Below are 18,640 nucleotides of genomic sequence, written 5' to 3' on the forward strand. Positions count from 1 at the left end.
AAACCACCTGAGCTTTGGGTCCTGGCCCTTAAATGGGTCAGTCTGGTCAGCTGAGCACCGGTGGTGACACCTGTGCACGTCTGCCTCAGCACCCCCAAAGCACAAGCCTGAGGCAGTTCTCACAGGGAAGGTCAGGTGATTTGTGCTCCTTGGTTTTCTCTAACTGCGCTGGCTGAGGGAGGCAGGTGAGGACCGGCCTCTGCCAGGACACAGGCATTCCAAATAGGAACAATAATTATATTAACAGAAGTTTATTCCCTGCCTCCTCGCACTTGAAATGCCTGAAGTTGTGCCTGGAGGAGTTGATGCTCTCATTTCCTATTTGAAATAGGCTCAGGTCAGCTTGTTGTGTTGGTGCAGGCACAACCTGCAGCTGTCCTTGACCACCTCATGAATTAAAACTTGCCCCAGAGCTGGATAAGAAGATGTTTGGGCACCGCTGTGTTTTGGGAACTGTCCAAATGTTCCAACTCCAAGACACTTCAAAAAGACTTCTGATGGTGAGAGGACAGTGTGAAAGGAGAGCTATAAGTAGCTGTAAAAAGAGCAAATGTGATTAAAAGTGTTGCCTGGATAAGGAATTAGAAGAGATGAGTGAAGCTATGTGGTTGGCTACAGGGGGGAATGGAATAACTTAATTTTTAAGTCTTGATGTTGCTCATCAAATAAGAAGGATCTGCCTCTCTTCTCTTCTTGAAATTAAAAGCAGAGTCTTTTCACCTCCCGTTTTTAATGGGTGGAGTTTCTATGTGGTTGTTCTCTGCTGGGAAATACCTAATTTTAAGGTTTGACACAGGTCCAGCTAGTCCCTTTCAGGTGTGTGGATTTTGAGTGAATAATTTTTAGATATGTGCAGTGAAAAACCAGTAAATTAGAATAGCTCCTTTTGTTTGCTATTTTTTTCTTCTAGCTAAGCCTTTGCTGTTTCACACACTTTAGAAATAGGTGAGTTAGGAACTAAATATTCTGCCTGACCTCTTCAATGCTGAAATACCCTTTTATTCCAGTTCTTAGTGTGTCTAGGAAGGGCAGTGTCCCAGAACCAGTCAGAAAAAACAGAGACGGTCTGATTAGGTTATTTTGTTGAGCTATTTTAGTTATCCCAGCATTTGCACCATTATCTGCTCACATGAACTGTTATCTTGGTGCACTTTTACCTGCCTTTATTGTGGTTGAATACTGGGAAAACAGAGCTGCTTGGGAAAGAAAAGGAAAAACTCCACCCTTTTGTTAGTTTTTTTATGAAAGATAACTTCCTCTGGCTTTTGCCCCTCTCTCTTGTGGAACAAAGCAGGAAAGGAAGATGAAATAAATACTGGCTTGCTAAGTGAGGGTAGACATGAGGTCCCTGCAGTGGTGGTGATGTAGAGCCCTGAGAGCAGTTGTGCTGTGAATAACTGCAGCACAGGAACTGCCAGGCCCCCCAGAGGAGGGACTTTTGGGGGAAGAGTCCACAAAGGAAGCTGACAGAGGAGATGGGATTTATGCAGCTCAGCTGTGGGGAAGAGAGGTTAAAGGAATTGCTGGATTCATCAGGTTTCTGTGATAGTAGAAATAACTGCACCTTAAATTCCTGTTGGAAGACTCTAAACCCAGAAGACTGGGTTTTTTTGGGGGTTTTTTTTGTGTGTTTTGTGGTTTTTATGTGTTTTGTGGTTTGGGATTTTTTGTGTGTATTTTTTTTTTTAATGGGCAGGATTACCATTGGAAATGATTGCAAAATTTAACTGGGACGTTGGCCATTTTATAGATGGCAAGATCAGATCAGCCAGCAAAGAGAGATTAATTTAATTAAATAAATATGTGATTGCTAAGCCTCATAACAGAATTTTAAATAAGAATTTTGGAGAAAAAAATGATTACATTTACAGGATATAAAATGGAGCAACTGTTTGTTCCTGAAATTCTTTTGTAAAAGGTTTAGAAAATTACGGACTTCTTCCTTTCCCCATTTCCCCATCCCTTCATGTGATAGAAAAACTGGTAACCTGTTTTGGGATTTTTCTTTTGCTGTTAGGTCTTCCAGCTTTACAAGTTTAAACACATAGTAGGAAAGAGAGGAAAACCCCACTGCAACCCTTTGCACCTTTGTCCCTTCAGAAAGGTACAGTTGTGCTTCTTTTGGTGTTTTCAGATGTTTTCTTTCAACCAGATTTCATTACCTAAGTCCAGAGCAAAGATCAAGGTTTTTAAAAGCTCAGTGATTTTGGGCACCTCACCCTGTGGAGTGCACAGGAATTTCTTGCACACCCTGTTGAGTTTTAAATTCTACTGAGCCTGTCAAATTTCATGATTTTATTTCCTAGGAAATCAGGTGAGATGCTTGGGCAGACAGGGAGTATGATGGAGGAGATGACCCTGGAGCAGCCCAGGTGCTGGAAGGTGCTGCTGCACCAAACAGCACCACTCCCCTGCAATAGGCTTTTCTCCCAAAATACCTGAAGCTGACTTGTTCACTTTGCTAGCGGGATTCCAAATGGAATTGTCCAAAGTGAACAATGGAATCTATTTTAAAACAAAGAACTTTTCCTTGCCTTTCAGGCACCCACTTTCTCATGCAGCTCAGACATCCCACTTAGCTTGTCTGCAGGTGAGGGTGGGGCTGTCCCACGCCCCCTCTGGACCCGGGCTCCATCCCATAACTGCTTTCTCTGTGCCTGTGCCCCCTCCCAAAGCTGAGCCACCTCCTGAAGTGCTGCTCACACGGAGCCTTTCCCAGAGCTCCTTCCTGGGGAGCACCAGTCCCGGGTGAAGCTGAGGGGACACGAGGAGCTGGGCAGTGCCACCCCGAGCAGGGATGATGTGCCAGCCCTGCAGTGCCTGTGAGCACGGCCAGGCCAGCTGGTTTGGGAACAGCCAGCTGTTCAGGGCAAGGCACCCTCCCCAGCACCACCCTGCTATTTGTGCTTGTCTAATTATTATTGCTCCTTGCATTTGCTTCCAGTGCATGAGCAATGGAGGAGGGTGGAGGGAAGGGATGCTGCAGGGGAAAGAGAGCAGTGGGATTTGTGGGATGGGGGTCCCATCCTGGAGAGGAGGACATGACCTTGCTGAGCAGCCAGGGCAGCCCCAGCTGCTGGTGTGTGCTGTTTGCTTGGGTGGGGACTGTGGTGGCATTTTAGGTTTTTTTCACCTGTAAGTGCCAGTTATTCATGTTTTAATTTCTAAATATTCCCCAACAAGTGTGGAAACACAAGTAAATCCCTTGCTCAAGGTTATTAGTGAAAATGAAAATAATAGTGAAAATATTTCTTGGCCTAAAGCTAATGGGCCAAGAAACACAGTGTTTTGTAGTTAAAAAATTGCTGCTAATTGTAACAGCATAAATTATAACATCTGTATTGTCTCACCCTTCACATGAGACTAAAAATAGAATAAAAGTTTTTAAAACACCTCTCAATTACCCCACTTCTAAGTCAGACAGGGACATAATCTGACAAACAAGCCCACAGTTGCTCTGAAAGCAAGCTATTTCCCCATGAGACCTGAAGAGGTGTTACAGGACTTCTGAGATGTGACCCAAGCTGCTGTGCTCATCCTTGATAAGCAAAATCTCCTGATTGTTCCAAGAGTTAGTTTAACAAATCAAGCTCTTTGAAACAGCAGCTTTCTTTTCTTGGAGCCAAAGATAATTCTGGATTTTTCAGGGCAGCAGTCTTTACCCCAAGAGCAGATGTAGCTCTATGACAACCCTTCCATTGGTGGAGCACGTTGGAGACTGCAGTAAAGCACATCTGCCCTTGAGCACGATGGTTTTGTTAGGATATTCCATGGTCTTGTGTGATTATGGTGGGAAATGGAACCCTGATGCATCCTTTATTTTGTGTGTGTGTTTGCAGAAGCCTGCCTTCTGAGAGCATTGCTTGCTTTTTTCCCATCTTGATCAAGAGGTTTCCCAGAGTGTCCTGCTGACTTCCCAGAGAGATCCTGCCTGTGCTTTCCTCTGGTGTAATTTGGGTTCTAGTGAAATGCAAATATTTTGGCCTCCTGGAGATTTACAGGGGTGGGGAGAGGACAGGACATTTTGTGAGGGTGGAGAGTGGGGTATTAATTCCTACTTGATTAAGAAACACACAAATGAGAAGTCTGGAGGGGTCAAAAGAGAAGATTTAGCCCAGTATCAGTTCAGCCAAGCTTTTGTTAATTTTTATTTGTGTTTCATCAAGTTCATTGTGATGTCTTTAAACACTTGCAACAGTCTAAATTCCTGAATCAATAAGGGGGGTGGAATCCCTTGGCCACATCCAGGTAGCAAAGAACAGTTTGTACCTTGTCTAGCAGAATTTGTATGTGATGCCACAAATCTTCCCCTTTTTTGTGTGATACTTCAACATCTTGGACCAGGAAAGCTCCACAACTTATAACCTAGCTCCTGTCTCACATGTGAGTTACATGTGGAATATTTACAGGTGCAGTGAAGGAATTCTATGGGATATTTATAGATGCAATTCAGGAATTTTATCAAGGCTCATTTTTATTCTGTGGAGCACGTGCTTTTATGCAGTTTTGCTGTTTTGTTTTATCTTTCTACTTGTTTTTTTTTTGCCACCTGATTCCCAAGAAGAGATTTCTTGTCATCTGCACAAGCTCATATCATGCCCTAACCTGTGACTATAGAGAATTTCATGCTTACATTGCCCTCTGTGGCTGTGGGGGATCTTGGGCTGTTCTGACAGAGAGGTTTCCCCTGCTGATCAGAGCTGTGTTCAGTGAGGTGGGGCCCTTGTACAAGACAGTCCAGCACTTGTGCCTCTGCCCTGGGGAGGCAGCAGTGAAAGCAGCAGCTGAGGTACCACCCTTTGGGATGCTCTTGGTCTCTGTGAAAGAACAGCAGCTTCTTACAGTGGAATGAGAAGGAAGATGCTGGGCCTGGATCAAAACCAGAGGGGTTCCTACCCCAGGGTAGCACAACTTTGTTCTGGTGGCATCTCAAGCAGAAGTTTTGGAGAGTGCTTGGAAACCAGTACAGCCAAACCCAGTGTTTTCCACAGGTTTTCCACAGTGAAAACAAACCCCCTCACAGACCTTTCCCCTCTGGAGGTGTGCACTCTGCTCTCTGTAACACTCTGATCCCTGAGAACCATAAATCTACCCCAGAGGTCCTCTGAGGCACTGTGCTGGGAGTTTGCTTGGGCAGGGTTGGGAAGCAGTCCTGTTCTTTGTCCTCTGACAAAACAGTCCAGCACTATTGAAATTCATGGTGGGTAGGCATCAAATCAGCACTTCTTTTCTTTGAGCAGCTTGTTCTGTTAACTGCTAAACCTTGTAAAGCAAAGCCATCCTTTCCTCTGGGGACAGGAAGGGTTTTGAAACTCCAGAAGAGCAATCAAAAATCAACATGTTCAAGCATAAGACCTGCTTGTACTTGAGCATTCCTTGGTGAAGGAATTGGAAGATTGTTGGCTGAATTTCCCAGCAATTTCCAAAACATCCCTGCTCACCCCTTGCCCTGGTGTGCAGACAGGTTGTTCAGAGACCTCCGGGGCCAGGTTTGACCTGCCTCTTCAGTTACCTGATCTGGGAAGGAAAGAAACAAAAGATGCCAGCTCTAAAAGGCCCCAGCTCAAGCCAATGCGAGGGCACAGGATGGGGGCGGCCAATTATGATGGGATTATAAAAGATGGCATTACAGCACTGGAAGTATTGATTGAACCTTTAGCCATAGAGACATTGAGAGAGAGAGAAGGAATGAGTGGGAGATCAATACGTGCATCTTTAGGCCTATTTATCTCTGGGTGATTTTTCCATTCCCCTTCCTGTTCGATATGGCATAATTTACCTTCATAAAGTGTTCAGCGTCAGGGGTCCGTTATCAGAGTAATCAGTTTTGATTAGTAGAGAAAGGGTACAAAATTGTTTAGCCTCTAGACAGAACTGTGAAGAGTGAGTAAACTATGCTTGACAGCACCTAATGCAGTTAGAATGTAGACTTAATTTGATTCCAATTCTTTATGGCTTTCCATGATTTCAAGCATCTATTGGTTTGTTAGAAAAATATAATAGGAAATGGGCTGTGGCAGGTGGGAGGGGAGAGGGAGGAGAGAGATAATTTAAGTTTGCAGGATGCAATTTCCCTCAATATAAACATTCTAATGCAATTTGATGCCTGTTTGTTTTGGTGTGCCCGGCAGGAGCTCTTATTGTTCAGATTTATTTTTAGCACTTTGAGGATACTCAGGGGATAACCCAGTCTGGGTAGTTGGATGTTTATTCCCAATACCATGAGCTGAACCTCAGAAACTCTGCCCTGCAGCTCAGAGCTGGGAGTTAGGGCTCTTGTCTTTCCTTCCCTGCTCTTTCCCTTGAACGGTGCTGCAGCGTTGGCCTCCTCCTAACTTGTGTTTGGTCCTTTTAAAGTGGAGGGGACAATCCTGTGAAAGGCATTAAGGGTGGTGGAGGTCTTGGAGACCCTCTAGTGAAGGGGCTGTCCTGTTTTGAAGTCAATCATTGATCGGGAGGAGATTAATGCTGCTGAACACACCATCAGTGCCAGGGAGAGCCAGTCAGGGTTTTACTGGGCAATGATTTCCCTCTGCTCCAGCTCTCAGGACAACCAGCAGAGCAGCGCGCTGGAGAGGATTGGCTGGTTTCCCAAACTTCTGCAATGAGCTGTTTTGAATCCTCAGTCTGTCTCAGTCATGCCTGAGGCAGCTGGTGCACAATGATTCCACCTCTGCCAGGTGGACACAGAGGTCAGTCAGGTGACAACGTGACAGGAGAGGAGTGGGGACAGTCCCTCCACGTGGCTAAGTCCTGGCACATCCCTGGCTGTGGTGGGGAGTGATGCTCAGGGCCTGGTGTCTGTCACACCAGGGTGCAGAATTTAGTCCTGAATGCACATCTCATAATGGAGAAATCCCCACCCCTGCTGCCCCTGCTCTTCTCTTACAATGAACTGACACGAGGATTTAACCTCAGCCCTGAGCTGGGTCAATAATCACCCGTGCAGAGGCAGGAGATGTGGGGGCAGAGTGGGCTGGGCACCTCTTGCACACCCATGGCAAGGGGCACAGGGCAGCTGGCTGGGTCATCTGCAGCTGTAAAACTTTATGTGAAGGTAAAATTGAGGATAAAACCTGAGTGTGCCCACTCCCATTGCATTTAGCTGAGGCATTTAAACTCTTCCCAGATACCCATCCTGTTCTAAATCCCCCCCCAGTTTTTCTCCCTCTGTCTCTTTTTTCCTTGTTTTTCAAGGGAAGTTGAGCAGTTGGAAGAAAACCAATCCGAATTCTTGAAGTTGGCCAATGAAGTCCAACAAAGGAGCAGCCTGGATCTTGCAGCCCAAAGGCAAGCTGGGCCTCTGGAGCTCACACCCAGCTGGCACATCTGCCTCTGCCCATCTGGGAGGGTCCCTGGCCACGGGTGAATTATCAGTAACACTCCGCAGGACATAGTTATTTTTCTGGTTTTATAGATAAAATTAGAGCTGCACAAACCCATTTAAGTAATAGGATCTCCAGTCAGAGATCCTGTAGTGCTTGATTTATACCCTCCAGTGACCAGGGCTTTAGTGCCTTTTAGCACTGAAGGAGACAGTGCTGCTTGTTCCTGTGCTTTTACTGACTCTTGGGATATTTGGGCTTGTGTTTATTATCCCAGCTCCTGGAGGCAAGGGACTGCAAGAGAATTTTGGCTTTTGTTTTAAGCATTTCTAGTAATTGTGGTTTGTGAGAATGGCTTTAAAATGTGATCTGGCTCCACTGTAAAGACTCATGGACTAGAAGACAAATAAAAACTTAAGTTATAAAAAGCACAACAACCCCAATTAATTTTTGAGCTACTTATGATTTTTTTTTTTTTTTTTTTTTGTAGGGTGGACAATATACTCACAAAACATGTCTATACATACAATTATATATATGGAGGTGTTCACTTCTGTTTTCTTTTTTTCATTTGGAAGTTGTGTGTAATGTTAAGAATTGGCAAGCAGCTACCATCAGCTACAACAAAAATATTTGAAACGGCTTTCCTCTTGTGATGCTTCACTTGCTCCACATCCAATACATGCCAAAGAATGCTGGGCTTGGAAATGACTTTTCATGGTGAATTCATGTCCAGTTGGAAGTGGCTGTAGGAATTTCTGCAACTGGAATTGAGGAAATGCACCTTGGGATCTAAAGGGATGAGCAAGAGATGGTGAAACCTTGAGTGGTTTGGATATGATGGTGGTTGGGTGATGATTGTGATCAAAAAAGAACTGTTATTATCCAAAAAGTCATAACTGTAGCAGTGCTGGTTTTGGGGTTTGTTTGTTTTGTTTCAGGCATGAAAATGGTATAAATTAGTTTTCCTGTCTCTGTTATTTTTGGTTTTGTCAACCATGTTACACTGTGTATGGACAATCAGAGGAGCTGAAGATTTGCTCTGTGCCAGAGTTGCCTGCTGGATTGCATACATTTGTGAAGAAAACAGAATTGGTGCAGTTAATTGTTCACAGAAATTTCTCTGTGAGCTGTTTCTGTTCACAGGAGTGCTGTTATCCTCTTTCACTTGGTGAGAAAGCTGTGGTACCTGCCATCTCTCCAGAACAGTTTTTGATCTCTAGAGTTTTTGGTTTCTGAAGAGAAACAGGCTGAACTTGGGGGGTATTGCTGGAATGGGACATTTCCCACCACCTTTTATCTCTTCTGTAGCAGCTGGCCTTGCCCCACCATGTAAATGGGAGAATTTTGTGGTGAACATTAACTCTGCTTTTGCAGACCTCTGTCAGAAACTCCAGCCTGTGTGTGGACGAGCCAGAAGTACTAAAACAAAATTTCAGAGCAAACAAGAAGGATTCCTATGACTGGATTTTTGGTCCATAGCCCAGCAGAACCCTTAAACACATGTGCAATCTGAGGGAAGTGTGTAACATCTTAAGTGAATTTGTTTCAGCTGTGTTCACGCCTCTATGTCAAGTACTTCCCATGAAAATTGGGACTATAAAACCTTGCTGGTATGAAAGTTTTTTCTTCTATAAAGTTTAAAGTTGTGTGCAGCAGTATTCCATATCCCAAACTAATAGTTTGCATGTGCGAACCAAAGTATTAAGTTCACAGTTTTTGAGCAAAGCCAATGTTTATTATGTGACACATCCAGTGTGTCACTTACCTGCTCAATCACAAAGCTGCCATGTATTGTGGAATTGGGATCTGTGGGACAGCAAGACTCGCTGCTGTAAAAAGGTTAAATTAATCAAGTTGTTTGAATGGGAGAAATTATTAGCTGATCAGAATATACCATTCATTTTTGTAGCAAAGTGAGGTGGATGGCTTGCTTATCTCAGTGTCCACATGCATGTATTCCTGGTCTTTCAGGAAATTCATCTCCAGTGCAAATCCACAGATTCCTTTCTTTGGATTGGCATAATTCAGATTTCTGGCCATGAAAGTGATTCCAGACAAAGCCTAAGGAACTGGATCCTGTTTAATATCTGAAAGTCATCAGCTGTGCTGGGGAAGGGTCACCATGTGTTCTGTCAGCAGAGTTACCAGCTTTAAGCAGGCACATATATCTGGGGCTACATGATTTAAAGGGGTACCATTTTTCAGTAGTTAAAAGATGCCAGCTGGGTAAATAAACTCAGACCATCATGCATGAGTCCTCCTTCTTCCCGAAGTTCATTAGTGATAACAAGACTCTTGGCATTTGGATAATAAATCCATGCTCTAAGGGCTGCTGTGCAGGTTGAGGAGCTCAGATGGTGACATTAATGGTGCAAATACAATAACATTTGAAAAGAAACTTCTTGGAGGGGAGAGGAGGGAGCAGGAAAGGGCAGCCAAGTGTTGGAGTACTGGGGGGAATTTCATCATTGCACCTCTCTGTGCAGAGCACGGACCTGCCACAGGCTGCTGGTCATTTCTGTGTCAGAGAAGAGAGTGAGGCAGTGAGAGATAGGGAATGGGGACGTTCCCTGCCTGAGCTGGTTTGTCTGGTGTCTTGAAAAGCCAGGTGTCTGCTAAGGAAGGCAGGAGCCTCCCTTGGAATGGAAAATGTAAACACCCTCCCTGTGAATTATTATAATTTTGAAATTAAGGGACTCCCAGGCAAAGATATGGGAATAGGAACAACAGTACTTTATTAGGAAAATTAAAAATACAAATACAATAGTACAAAACCAAAACCAAACCACTGCCAGAGTGAGAAGAGGCCCCGGCAGCCTGTGGGTCAGGGAGGTGGCAGCAGTCCCATCCCATGGTGGCTCAGCCCTCCTGCAGTGCCAGCTGTGCTTCTGCTGGAGCAGGGATCCTGCACAAGGGTGGAGTTTTCCTCTGAAGCTCCAGGGCTGCTAGAGATGGGCCTGGGCTTCCTCTGGGAATGCAGTGGGGAAGAAAGCTGCTCCTCTGGGAATGCAGTGGGCAAAGGCTGCTGTGGGGTTCCAAAGTCAGATTGTATCCAGGTAGGAATGCTTGGCTCCTCCCCTGGGCGGAGCCTCTCCCCATGGGATGATGGCATTTTCTCAGCCATGCAGGGACACTCACTGGCCATGGACAGCAGAGATCTCCTGGAGGGAGGATTGGCTGTGGCAGAGATGAAGAAAAAACTGCCCAGTGAACAGAGAGAACTGCCCCAGCTCTGACAGATGGGGACAGAACACACACCCCAGCCACATCTTGCAGCCTGAGACATCTGGCTTCCCCAGCTGCAGCAGTGGGGTCAGATGGGCTCAGGGACTGCCTGGGATGGTCACACCCAGCTCTTCCTCCCTCACCTGCCTCCCTGCAATGGTTTGATTTGCACTGAGTTACCTGCCTGCGTGCCTGGCCTGTGGGTATATGTCTGTAATCCCAAAATACTTCTTGAAAAGTCTGTGCAGGGGAATGCTAAAAACCTCCAGAAAAACAGGGGTACTGTGAGATCCTCTGGACCTCTGAGGCAGGGACTAGTGATTTTTGGTAAGAAGCCCCTTCCATCAGATACAGAATCTGTGTACATCTACAATCTGTGCTATCTGATAACACCTGGATCTGCACCAGGGCTCTCCTTGGCCAGCAGAGCAAAAAAAAAAAAAAAAAGAAAAAAAAAAACCAACAAAAAACACAACAACAACAACAAAAAAAAACAAACCCAAATGTAATTTTGAAACTTTCTTCAGTGAGAGAAGGGAGAGAATCAGGTGTGGGCTGAGGAGAGTGGGGGCACCAGCACTGCTGCCCTGCCAGGGCTCCTCACAGGTCAGTTCTGGCTCTGGGTTTAAAGCCAGCTCTCCTGGCTTTGTTGAGAATTGTGAAAATGTCTTCAAACTTAAATTTTTATTGTTCCGGGCTTTAATTTTTATTGTTCTGGAGAGCAAGAGACATGCTAGCACAGACTGATTTGTTTTCAGCCATGAGAAATAGTGAATTAACCTCTAAAATTCTCCACGAGAAATAGTGAATTTATCTCTAAAATGCTCCAAACTGCTTTATCTCGGGAAAATGTTAACTTTTGAAAGCTTCATGCTCTTGTACCAGGAGCTTTATTGGTGTTCATCTGTAATTTAGCAAATGCTAAAACCAAAACCCTTAATTCAAAAATCAAAACTGTCTAAACACCATGGAAAGAAAAGCCAAGCAATGGGTGACTAAATCTCTGCTTTGTTTAGAAACAGTCACAAAAGAGCTTCCTATGCCTGCTAAGCTGGGCAAGATTTTGCCACAAGATTGAAAGTTCGGGAGGGTCAGAAGTTTGGTTTGCTGCAGGCAAAGCAGGTGCTTTTATAAATTGCTCTGGAGTGTTTGCTGAGTTCCTGGGAGGACATCAGCTTCACCTGGACTCACCTTCTGTGGGCAATAGTCAGCTTTTTGACTCTTGTCTTCTGTATTGCAGCTGAATTAATTAATTATAAAAACTATGTCTTTTCCTCCCTTCATTTTAGACCAAGTGTGGTTAGCAGTGTGGATGGCAATTCACACACAAGCTAACACTGTAGGCCTCCCCCCAGTTTGTAAGTCACTTTTGGCTAAAGCGACCCATGCCAAGTGTGATCTCTGATCAGGTTACAGCTGAGCAAGGAGCCTCAATTAAATTTTCATCTCATAGGACTAGGGTGGAAAATAGAATCAAACTCAGCAGATAAATGAATACAATCTCAAGGACGTTGACAGAATAAACATATCTGCTAAGCCGTTTGGTAAGAGGAAAATGTGGCACCTCTTGTTTAAGGAGAAAATGTGAGGAGGAAATATGTGCAGTCCTTAAGTGTCTGAGGGAGAAGCTCTGGCAGAGGTAGGTGTGGTGTCCCTCGTGGTGGTTTGGTGCTGGACATGCCAGTGCTGGGTCAATGGCTGGACTTGGTGCTCTCAACAGGTCCTTTCCAATCTTAGTGATTTAATGATTCTGTGATTCCAAGCTCATTTGAAATGTCAAACACCAGATTCTCTGTCTCAATAATCTTAAACTGTGTCGTTGTAGAGACAGAAACGACACACCAAGCAACGTATCAAAGGCTTTTTTTATTGCTGCATTTCTCCTTTTTTATACAGTTTTACAGACCTTGGAGCATATGATTAATTGGTTAGTAGCTTACTTGCCAATTACTCTATTGGTTAGTAAAAGGTATCTTTCTTGTCCATCAAATCTCTCTATTCTTAAATTGTTTACATATTTTCTTCACTGATTCTCATGGGACAGATTTAATGTTTATGTGGGCGCTAGTTCTTTTCCAACCAGGAATAGATTTTTATGTTAATGAGCTGTTCATACCAGGATTGTTTTCACATGGGAACTTGCAAACTGCTAGCCACTGATCTAACAGAGCAGGCCTAATTTTATGAAAATTTTATTTTCTTTTATATTTTTTCTACCTTACTGCAACAAAACTGTGCACAGCAGAATGTTTTTTCTCAACCTGCTGTGAGTGATCCGTCTCTTCCTGCCACTCTGACCCCACTGGAGTTGGCTCTAAAGCTCTGCTGTCCATGGCAACTCTGAAATGGCCAACATGAGCCCAAATCACACAGTTTAGGAGACAAGGAGGTGGGTGCAGTGCTCTGGCTTTGCTTGGTGAGATGCCAGGAGATTTCCTCCTTCTTGTCCTCGCCGATTTAAATGGAAGTTGGAGAAATGCTAAGAACCATGCCATACTTCCCAAGGATAAAAGGAAGGTGTTCAGGCTGGTGTGCAGGGCCTTTTCCAGAGGCAGTGCTGCTGTCAGACAGTTATTGCATTTCCTGAGGTCATGATCCCACATTTGGAGTTATCCCCAGACCATCAGCCTGTAATCAGCCCACGTTCAGCTGGTCCAGAGCCCCTCACAGGAGCTCTTGGCAGGATTTGGAGGGAGCCAAGTCATGGTGTTATGGGCCTGGAGCAAAGGGCAGGATGTGCCCTTTATTTCTGGGGGCTGAGGAGAGTAAGGGGGCTCACAAAAATAAATATATTTAATAGCACAGAATGAAGCAACAAATTGAAATTGTGCTGAAATCCAGTTCCAGGGTTTTATAATCCACAGAAACTTACTAACTTCAGAGACCTGTGCAAGCTGGGGGGAAAGAAGTGAACTTTCCCCTCCATCCCCAAAACAGAGAGAATTTAGAGCCCTTTTATGGTGCATTTTAGAACAATGACCTGGGCAATGTGTTCAGCTGCTTTGCTTGCCTCATAAAACCCAGTTTGTACAGCCCTGGAATCAGTCCTGTTCTCTTTGGGGCTTTCCAGAGCAGGGACTGCCAGCAGAAGCACTTTATGATATGGAGTTGAAGTGTCACTGGGACACAGAGCAAAACCATCGTGCTCACCTCTGTGATCAATAGGAAAGGGATATTTAGACATAAATAACTCTTGCTGTGCCATGGGCAGAGCCTCTCCCTGCAGCCCAAGGTTTGAGGGACCTTCTCTGCTCTCCAGGATCTGATTTTTTTAAAGTTTGCTTACGCAAGGTAGCACAGCTGAAACAAGAGAGACCCCTCAAAAAAGAATGTGAAGATGACACTCCCAGCATATTTTACTTGATTGTGCCAGGGATCTCCACTTCCTGGCGCTGAATTTTCTGTAGCAGTGTTTGAATTTTATTGTGTATCCATTCCCCCAAGACTTTTTCGTTTGGAAATACCAAATGCATTTTTGGTTGCTTAATGCTTCACACATTGCACAATTTCTTTTTTTTTTTTTTTCCAGGGAATAAACCTGCTTTCCCTGTTTCCAGATCTAATTCTGAATCTGTGTTTTAACAAGGTTTTCCAGCTTCTTATTCCAAAGCAAAAAGGGGCACACTGTCCAAATGTTGCAGGGTGGGAAGGAGCTGAAAATTGCACAATTTGAGGTGAGAAAAGGTGTGGTTCCTCAAGACAAATCCCTCTCTTGCTGCTTGTGTCTCCACTCTGAAGTTTTTGAAGTCTGCTTGTTTTTCCTGCAATCTTCTAGGGACGTTTGAAGAGGAAAACATCCGGGTCACAGGAGAGGTTTAACTTAAAGAAGAGAAAATGGATTTGGGAGAATGAACTCTATTTCAGCCACAAAAATAGACCAATTTCTGGGTTAACACTTGAGCACTTATTTTAGCCGAAGGTGTTTTCCTGTAGTCAATATTTCTGCAGTTTCCATGAGTATTTAGCTCTAAAGAGAAACCCCTCTTGACATTTCTTCTTGCAATGACACAGTAACTGGCATTGTGGCCACAGCTGTCACTGTCCCTCCAGCCAGTGTGCACATTGCCACAGCAGAGGGAAAGGAGAAAAATCAGAATTCAAGTCCTGTCTGAAAAGTAAAAGGGACAAATTAGTTTCTTGTCACTGCACTGCAATAAATACATTGTCATTTTTATACCCCAGTGAATCATATTCTCCATTTCCCCCGTAACTATTATACAGTCTGCTGGCAGTACATCATTTTTTGGTAATTTTATTTTCACCAATTGTTTTATGAAATTTTTGAGTTTTATGGACACTAAAACAAATCTAGCCTGCGCGTATTATAGCCCTTTAAATCACCAGCAGGAAATCTCAAGGTTCCTCCAGACTCTGAGAGAAGGAAGCTTTAGGAAAGAAAGATTGCTCCTAGCTTATAAACTGAGCAAAAATCCAGAGATAAGTTTGTAAAAGGGACATACATCATCACTGGCAAAAAGCGGGACGTAAAACAACATCTCTCCACTCAGCTCCCTTAAGAATAAAAATGGATTTTTATTTAGCAGAAACACAAAAGTAGTTGGGGAAAGGAACACACAAGCTTTTCCATGCTTTCTTAACCATAACAATCCTTATTTCCTGCAGAGCTGCAGTGTCAGGCACTGCCTTGGCTAAATTACGGTTAGTTGTAGTCCCAAACTAGAGGGAAATTGGAAGAAACCCTGAATTCTAAGCTGAATGTTGGCAGTGCTTGGCTGAATTTGAGCCTCCTGGTGCTGAGGAAGTGGAGCCACCAGAGCATGGGGAAAGGGATTATTCAGGTTCTCCTCTTCTTATCCATAACCTTTGTTAATGTTTCCATGGCTGAACAATCTGGACTGGTTTTTTTTTTGAGAAGGTTTTGCTTAAATCAATGCTGAGCTGGGGTATGATAAAAACTATACTTTTTTTTAATAAATAAGATTTTTATTCTCAAAACAAAAGTAAATTTTCTTGGTCCACTCTGATCCACTCTGCGTATCCCTGAATATAAGACAGTAAAAGAAGATGAGATGGCCTTGCTTAGATGGAAACATTGAACAAAAGCTTTCTTAAAAAATCTTGTAAATCTGACAGGGCCGATGACTGAGCTCTCACCTCAGTTCTGACTTGGATTTTGCAGTCTTGAATGATCTACTCCTTTTTTGCTTTTCCTTTTTTATTCACCTCAATATATTTAAGGGCTCTGAAGAGATTTGGATGATATATTTGATTTGTAAATTGGAAGAAAGATTGTTTTAAGATCAAATGGAATATTTTTGTGTCTAAGAAATTAAAAAAAATATATAGTACAAACAAGAAATTTGAAAAGTGGTATAAAAATGGCTGTTCTGTCTCAGACCTGTGGTCCACTGTTGCTGGAAGTGGAATGGTATAACTGTGTATGCACATATTTCCCTCAATATATCCTTCCAGCAATCTATTATATGGGAACTTATGAGCCAAAGGGAACACATTTGTTAATGGCCCTTGATGGATTTTTCCCTCTGTGAATTTATTGAGTTGAACATATGTACATTCATTACTCCCCCTCTGTAACATGTGGTGTGATGGGAAAAAAAAAAAGCCTCCTTTTTTTCCTGCTTTTAGACTCCTTTCTTGTCTCCCTTCACCTGCTGCCCCACTTTGTGCTTTGTAAGGAGCTCTGCTCTGTCACCATCCCTTCACCTGCCCCGTGGCACCCATGAGCTTAAAGATCCCTGCCCTTGTCTTGTCCGGCCAGCCCGTTCCCAGCCGGAGAAGCCCAGGTTGATTACTGGTTTTGGACAAAAGAACCTTCCTGAGGGAATGTGGTGCTTCTCCCTGACTGGGCTTGGCTTCACGTGCTGCAGATTTGGAAGGCTGGAACTGCAACTCTTTTCATTGGCATCAAGAGTGGGTTAAAGCTCAATTCAACACTTTTCACTGACAAGTTCTGAAAAAACAAAACCGGTAAAGACATATCCCATGAAGGAATGGTGTTTTTGTTGCAAAGCAAAACTCTCTGAAAAGTAAGTGCAAGCTAAATTCTCCATTTGTAAAATTAATATTCCCAGGCCATGGACTTAAGGCTGTATATTGTGAATAAATCAGTTAAAGATAAACACGGGGAAGTTTTCCAGCCCTATTTTTATATCACCAGAAAAGAAATATCTACTGGTTTGAACTCAAACTGCCTTTGACTCTGCACTCCTGGTGTTAGGAGTGCTGTGCAGTCTCTGTCCAGAGCACATCAGAGCTGCTCTGTGTCTCTGACCCGTTGCCATTTGAGTGTTTCAGGGGAGGATGTCTTCAACAACACGAGGATCAGCCCCTGGCCACATGCATGGTGATTTTTCTCTTCACTTTAGCACCAGAGCATCCTGAGGATTTATAATTGGTTTTTATTCCTATTGTGGTCAATGGGGTGACAGAGGTGAAGCACTTCTTGTTTTGAATGGTGGTGAGGAAAAGGTACAGTTGAGAGGAGTGAATGAGTAGATGTGCTCAGCATGCCTTGATCCTTCCAGGAGTACAAAGCAGGGCATGGCTGGACAGTAATTATGAAATTTTGGGTATAGCTGTATTAGCCAAAGGTTTTATGTTGCTATAACTTGTGCTCTGATGAGAAGGAATTAACTCCAGCTCTCTAAAGCATCTTCATGTCACTGGGGCTGTAGTCATGCTAAAGGTATGGAATGCTTCCATGAAAAATGTTCTCCTTAGGGTTTGGGTCACAGCCCTCCCACTCTGGCTCAGAGGTTTGGGAAGGGCTCTGCACAGCTACCAGGGAATTGTGAGGAAGGAAATGGCCATGAAAGGAGGACCTACAGCTCTGTTCAAAGTGCTGGAGAGAAAAACCAGAGCAGCAGCAAAGATCCCTAACGCCGTGGTTTGCTGTGTGGGGGTTGCTGTGTCCCTCCTGTGTCACCTGGGGTCTGCCACTGACCCCCGAGTTGAGCCACATTCCTGCAGGAGATTTGACAACACAGGGTGAAGTGCTGTGCACCCCATTTGTGTTTCAGGAATGTTCATCTGAGCCAGGTAACAAACACACATCTCAGCTTCTCTGTGTTTTACCAGCTCTCTGAAACCTCTTTTAAAACAAACCTCACTCTGCTACTCACTCACCTCCCTCTTTGCTGCTTTCTCCTCACTCCCCTCTTCTCTTTGCACAAAGTGCAGTTGCTAATCTTTTACTTTTGCTCTCTGTAGCTAAATCTACTTTTAAATTCTTTCTCCTCCTTTTTTTTTCTTTTTTGCCTGTTTAATCTCAACTCAGCCCCAGCACTGGTGCAGTGTTACAACAGTTTTGTCATGTTGGCTGTCACTGTGCTGACAGCCCCGTGACAGCTGGCAGATGTATGGATGATGGATGTTTTCTCCCTTGTGCAAGGACGATGGGATAAAAGTGCAAACAAACCGGGTAATAGATGGGAAAAGCAGAGCAGTGTTGATAAGGCCTGGTCCCCACTCTGTGATGTATGGGAAAGCAAGCTGTGGGCAATTTGTTTCAGAGAAATGAGGGAGTCTTTGTAGAGAGGGACACAAGCAAAAGAAGGGCGGGGGGAAGAAAAAAAGGAGAGAAAATAAAGTAATAATAATAAGAGAGGTGAATACCTAAAGCTTGTCTGTGTTGTGCCAACACCAGCCTGTTGTTATGGCAATAGGCAAATCTCATTTCAAGGACAGGCTTGGGGTCCTTGGCATTCATTAGGGACCCCAGGAGGAGGTGTCTGGGATGGGAACGTTGAGTTTGTCTTTGCTCGTTTCTGCTCTTCCCTCGCCTCCCTGCTGGCTTGCTGAGGCACCTGCTGTTATTTATGGGGCCTGGGTGTCATCTGAAAGAGCTCACAAAGGGCTGCAGTGCCTGTGGGCAGATCAGCTTCTCAAGCCTCTCACCAGTAGAGCTGGGAAGCTCATACATGCCTGGATTCATGTGGAGGAGCTGCTGCTCCTCACCATGAGCCAGGCTCAGCCCTGTAGGCTCTGACACCAGGGCGATCCCTGTGCTCAGTGCACTGCCCTGGCTCCTGCCTCCCCAGTGGGAAGGAGGCAGATGCTGCAAACAGGCACTGGTGCAGGTGATCCTGAGCAGAGGGTGGCATTCC

The 18,640-nt window shown here is 44.3% G+C and overlaps 1 long non-coding RNA gene across 2 annotated transcripts; it reads left to right on the forward strand.

Moving 5' to 3' along the window:
- Positions 1-247: 247 nt before the first annotated feature.
- On the forward strand, positions 248-9,579 carry LOC137484004 (uncharacterized). 2 transcript variants are annotated; one of them, XR_011004705.1, is made up of 4 exons: positions 248-500; positions 7,198-7,365; positions 7,816-8,938; positions 9,300-9,579. It is a non-coding gene; the product is annotated as an uncharacterized lncRNA (long non-coding RNA). The 2 variants fall into 2 exon arrangements; XR_011004704.1 differs by lacking the exon at positions 9,300-9,579 and having other exon boundaries at positions 272-500; positions 7,816-9,257.
- Positions 9,580-18,640: the final 9,061 nt, after the last annotated feature.

This window comes from Anomalospiza imberbis, chromosome 17 (assembly GCF_031753505.1).
Source record: "Anomalospiza imberbis isolate Cuckoo-Finch-1a 21T00152 chromosome 17, ASM3175350v1, whole genome shotgun sequence".
Taxonomy (NCBI): Eukaryota; Metazoa; Chordata; class Aves; order Passeriformes; family Viduidae; genus Anomalospiza; species Anomalospiza imberbis.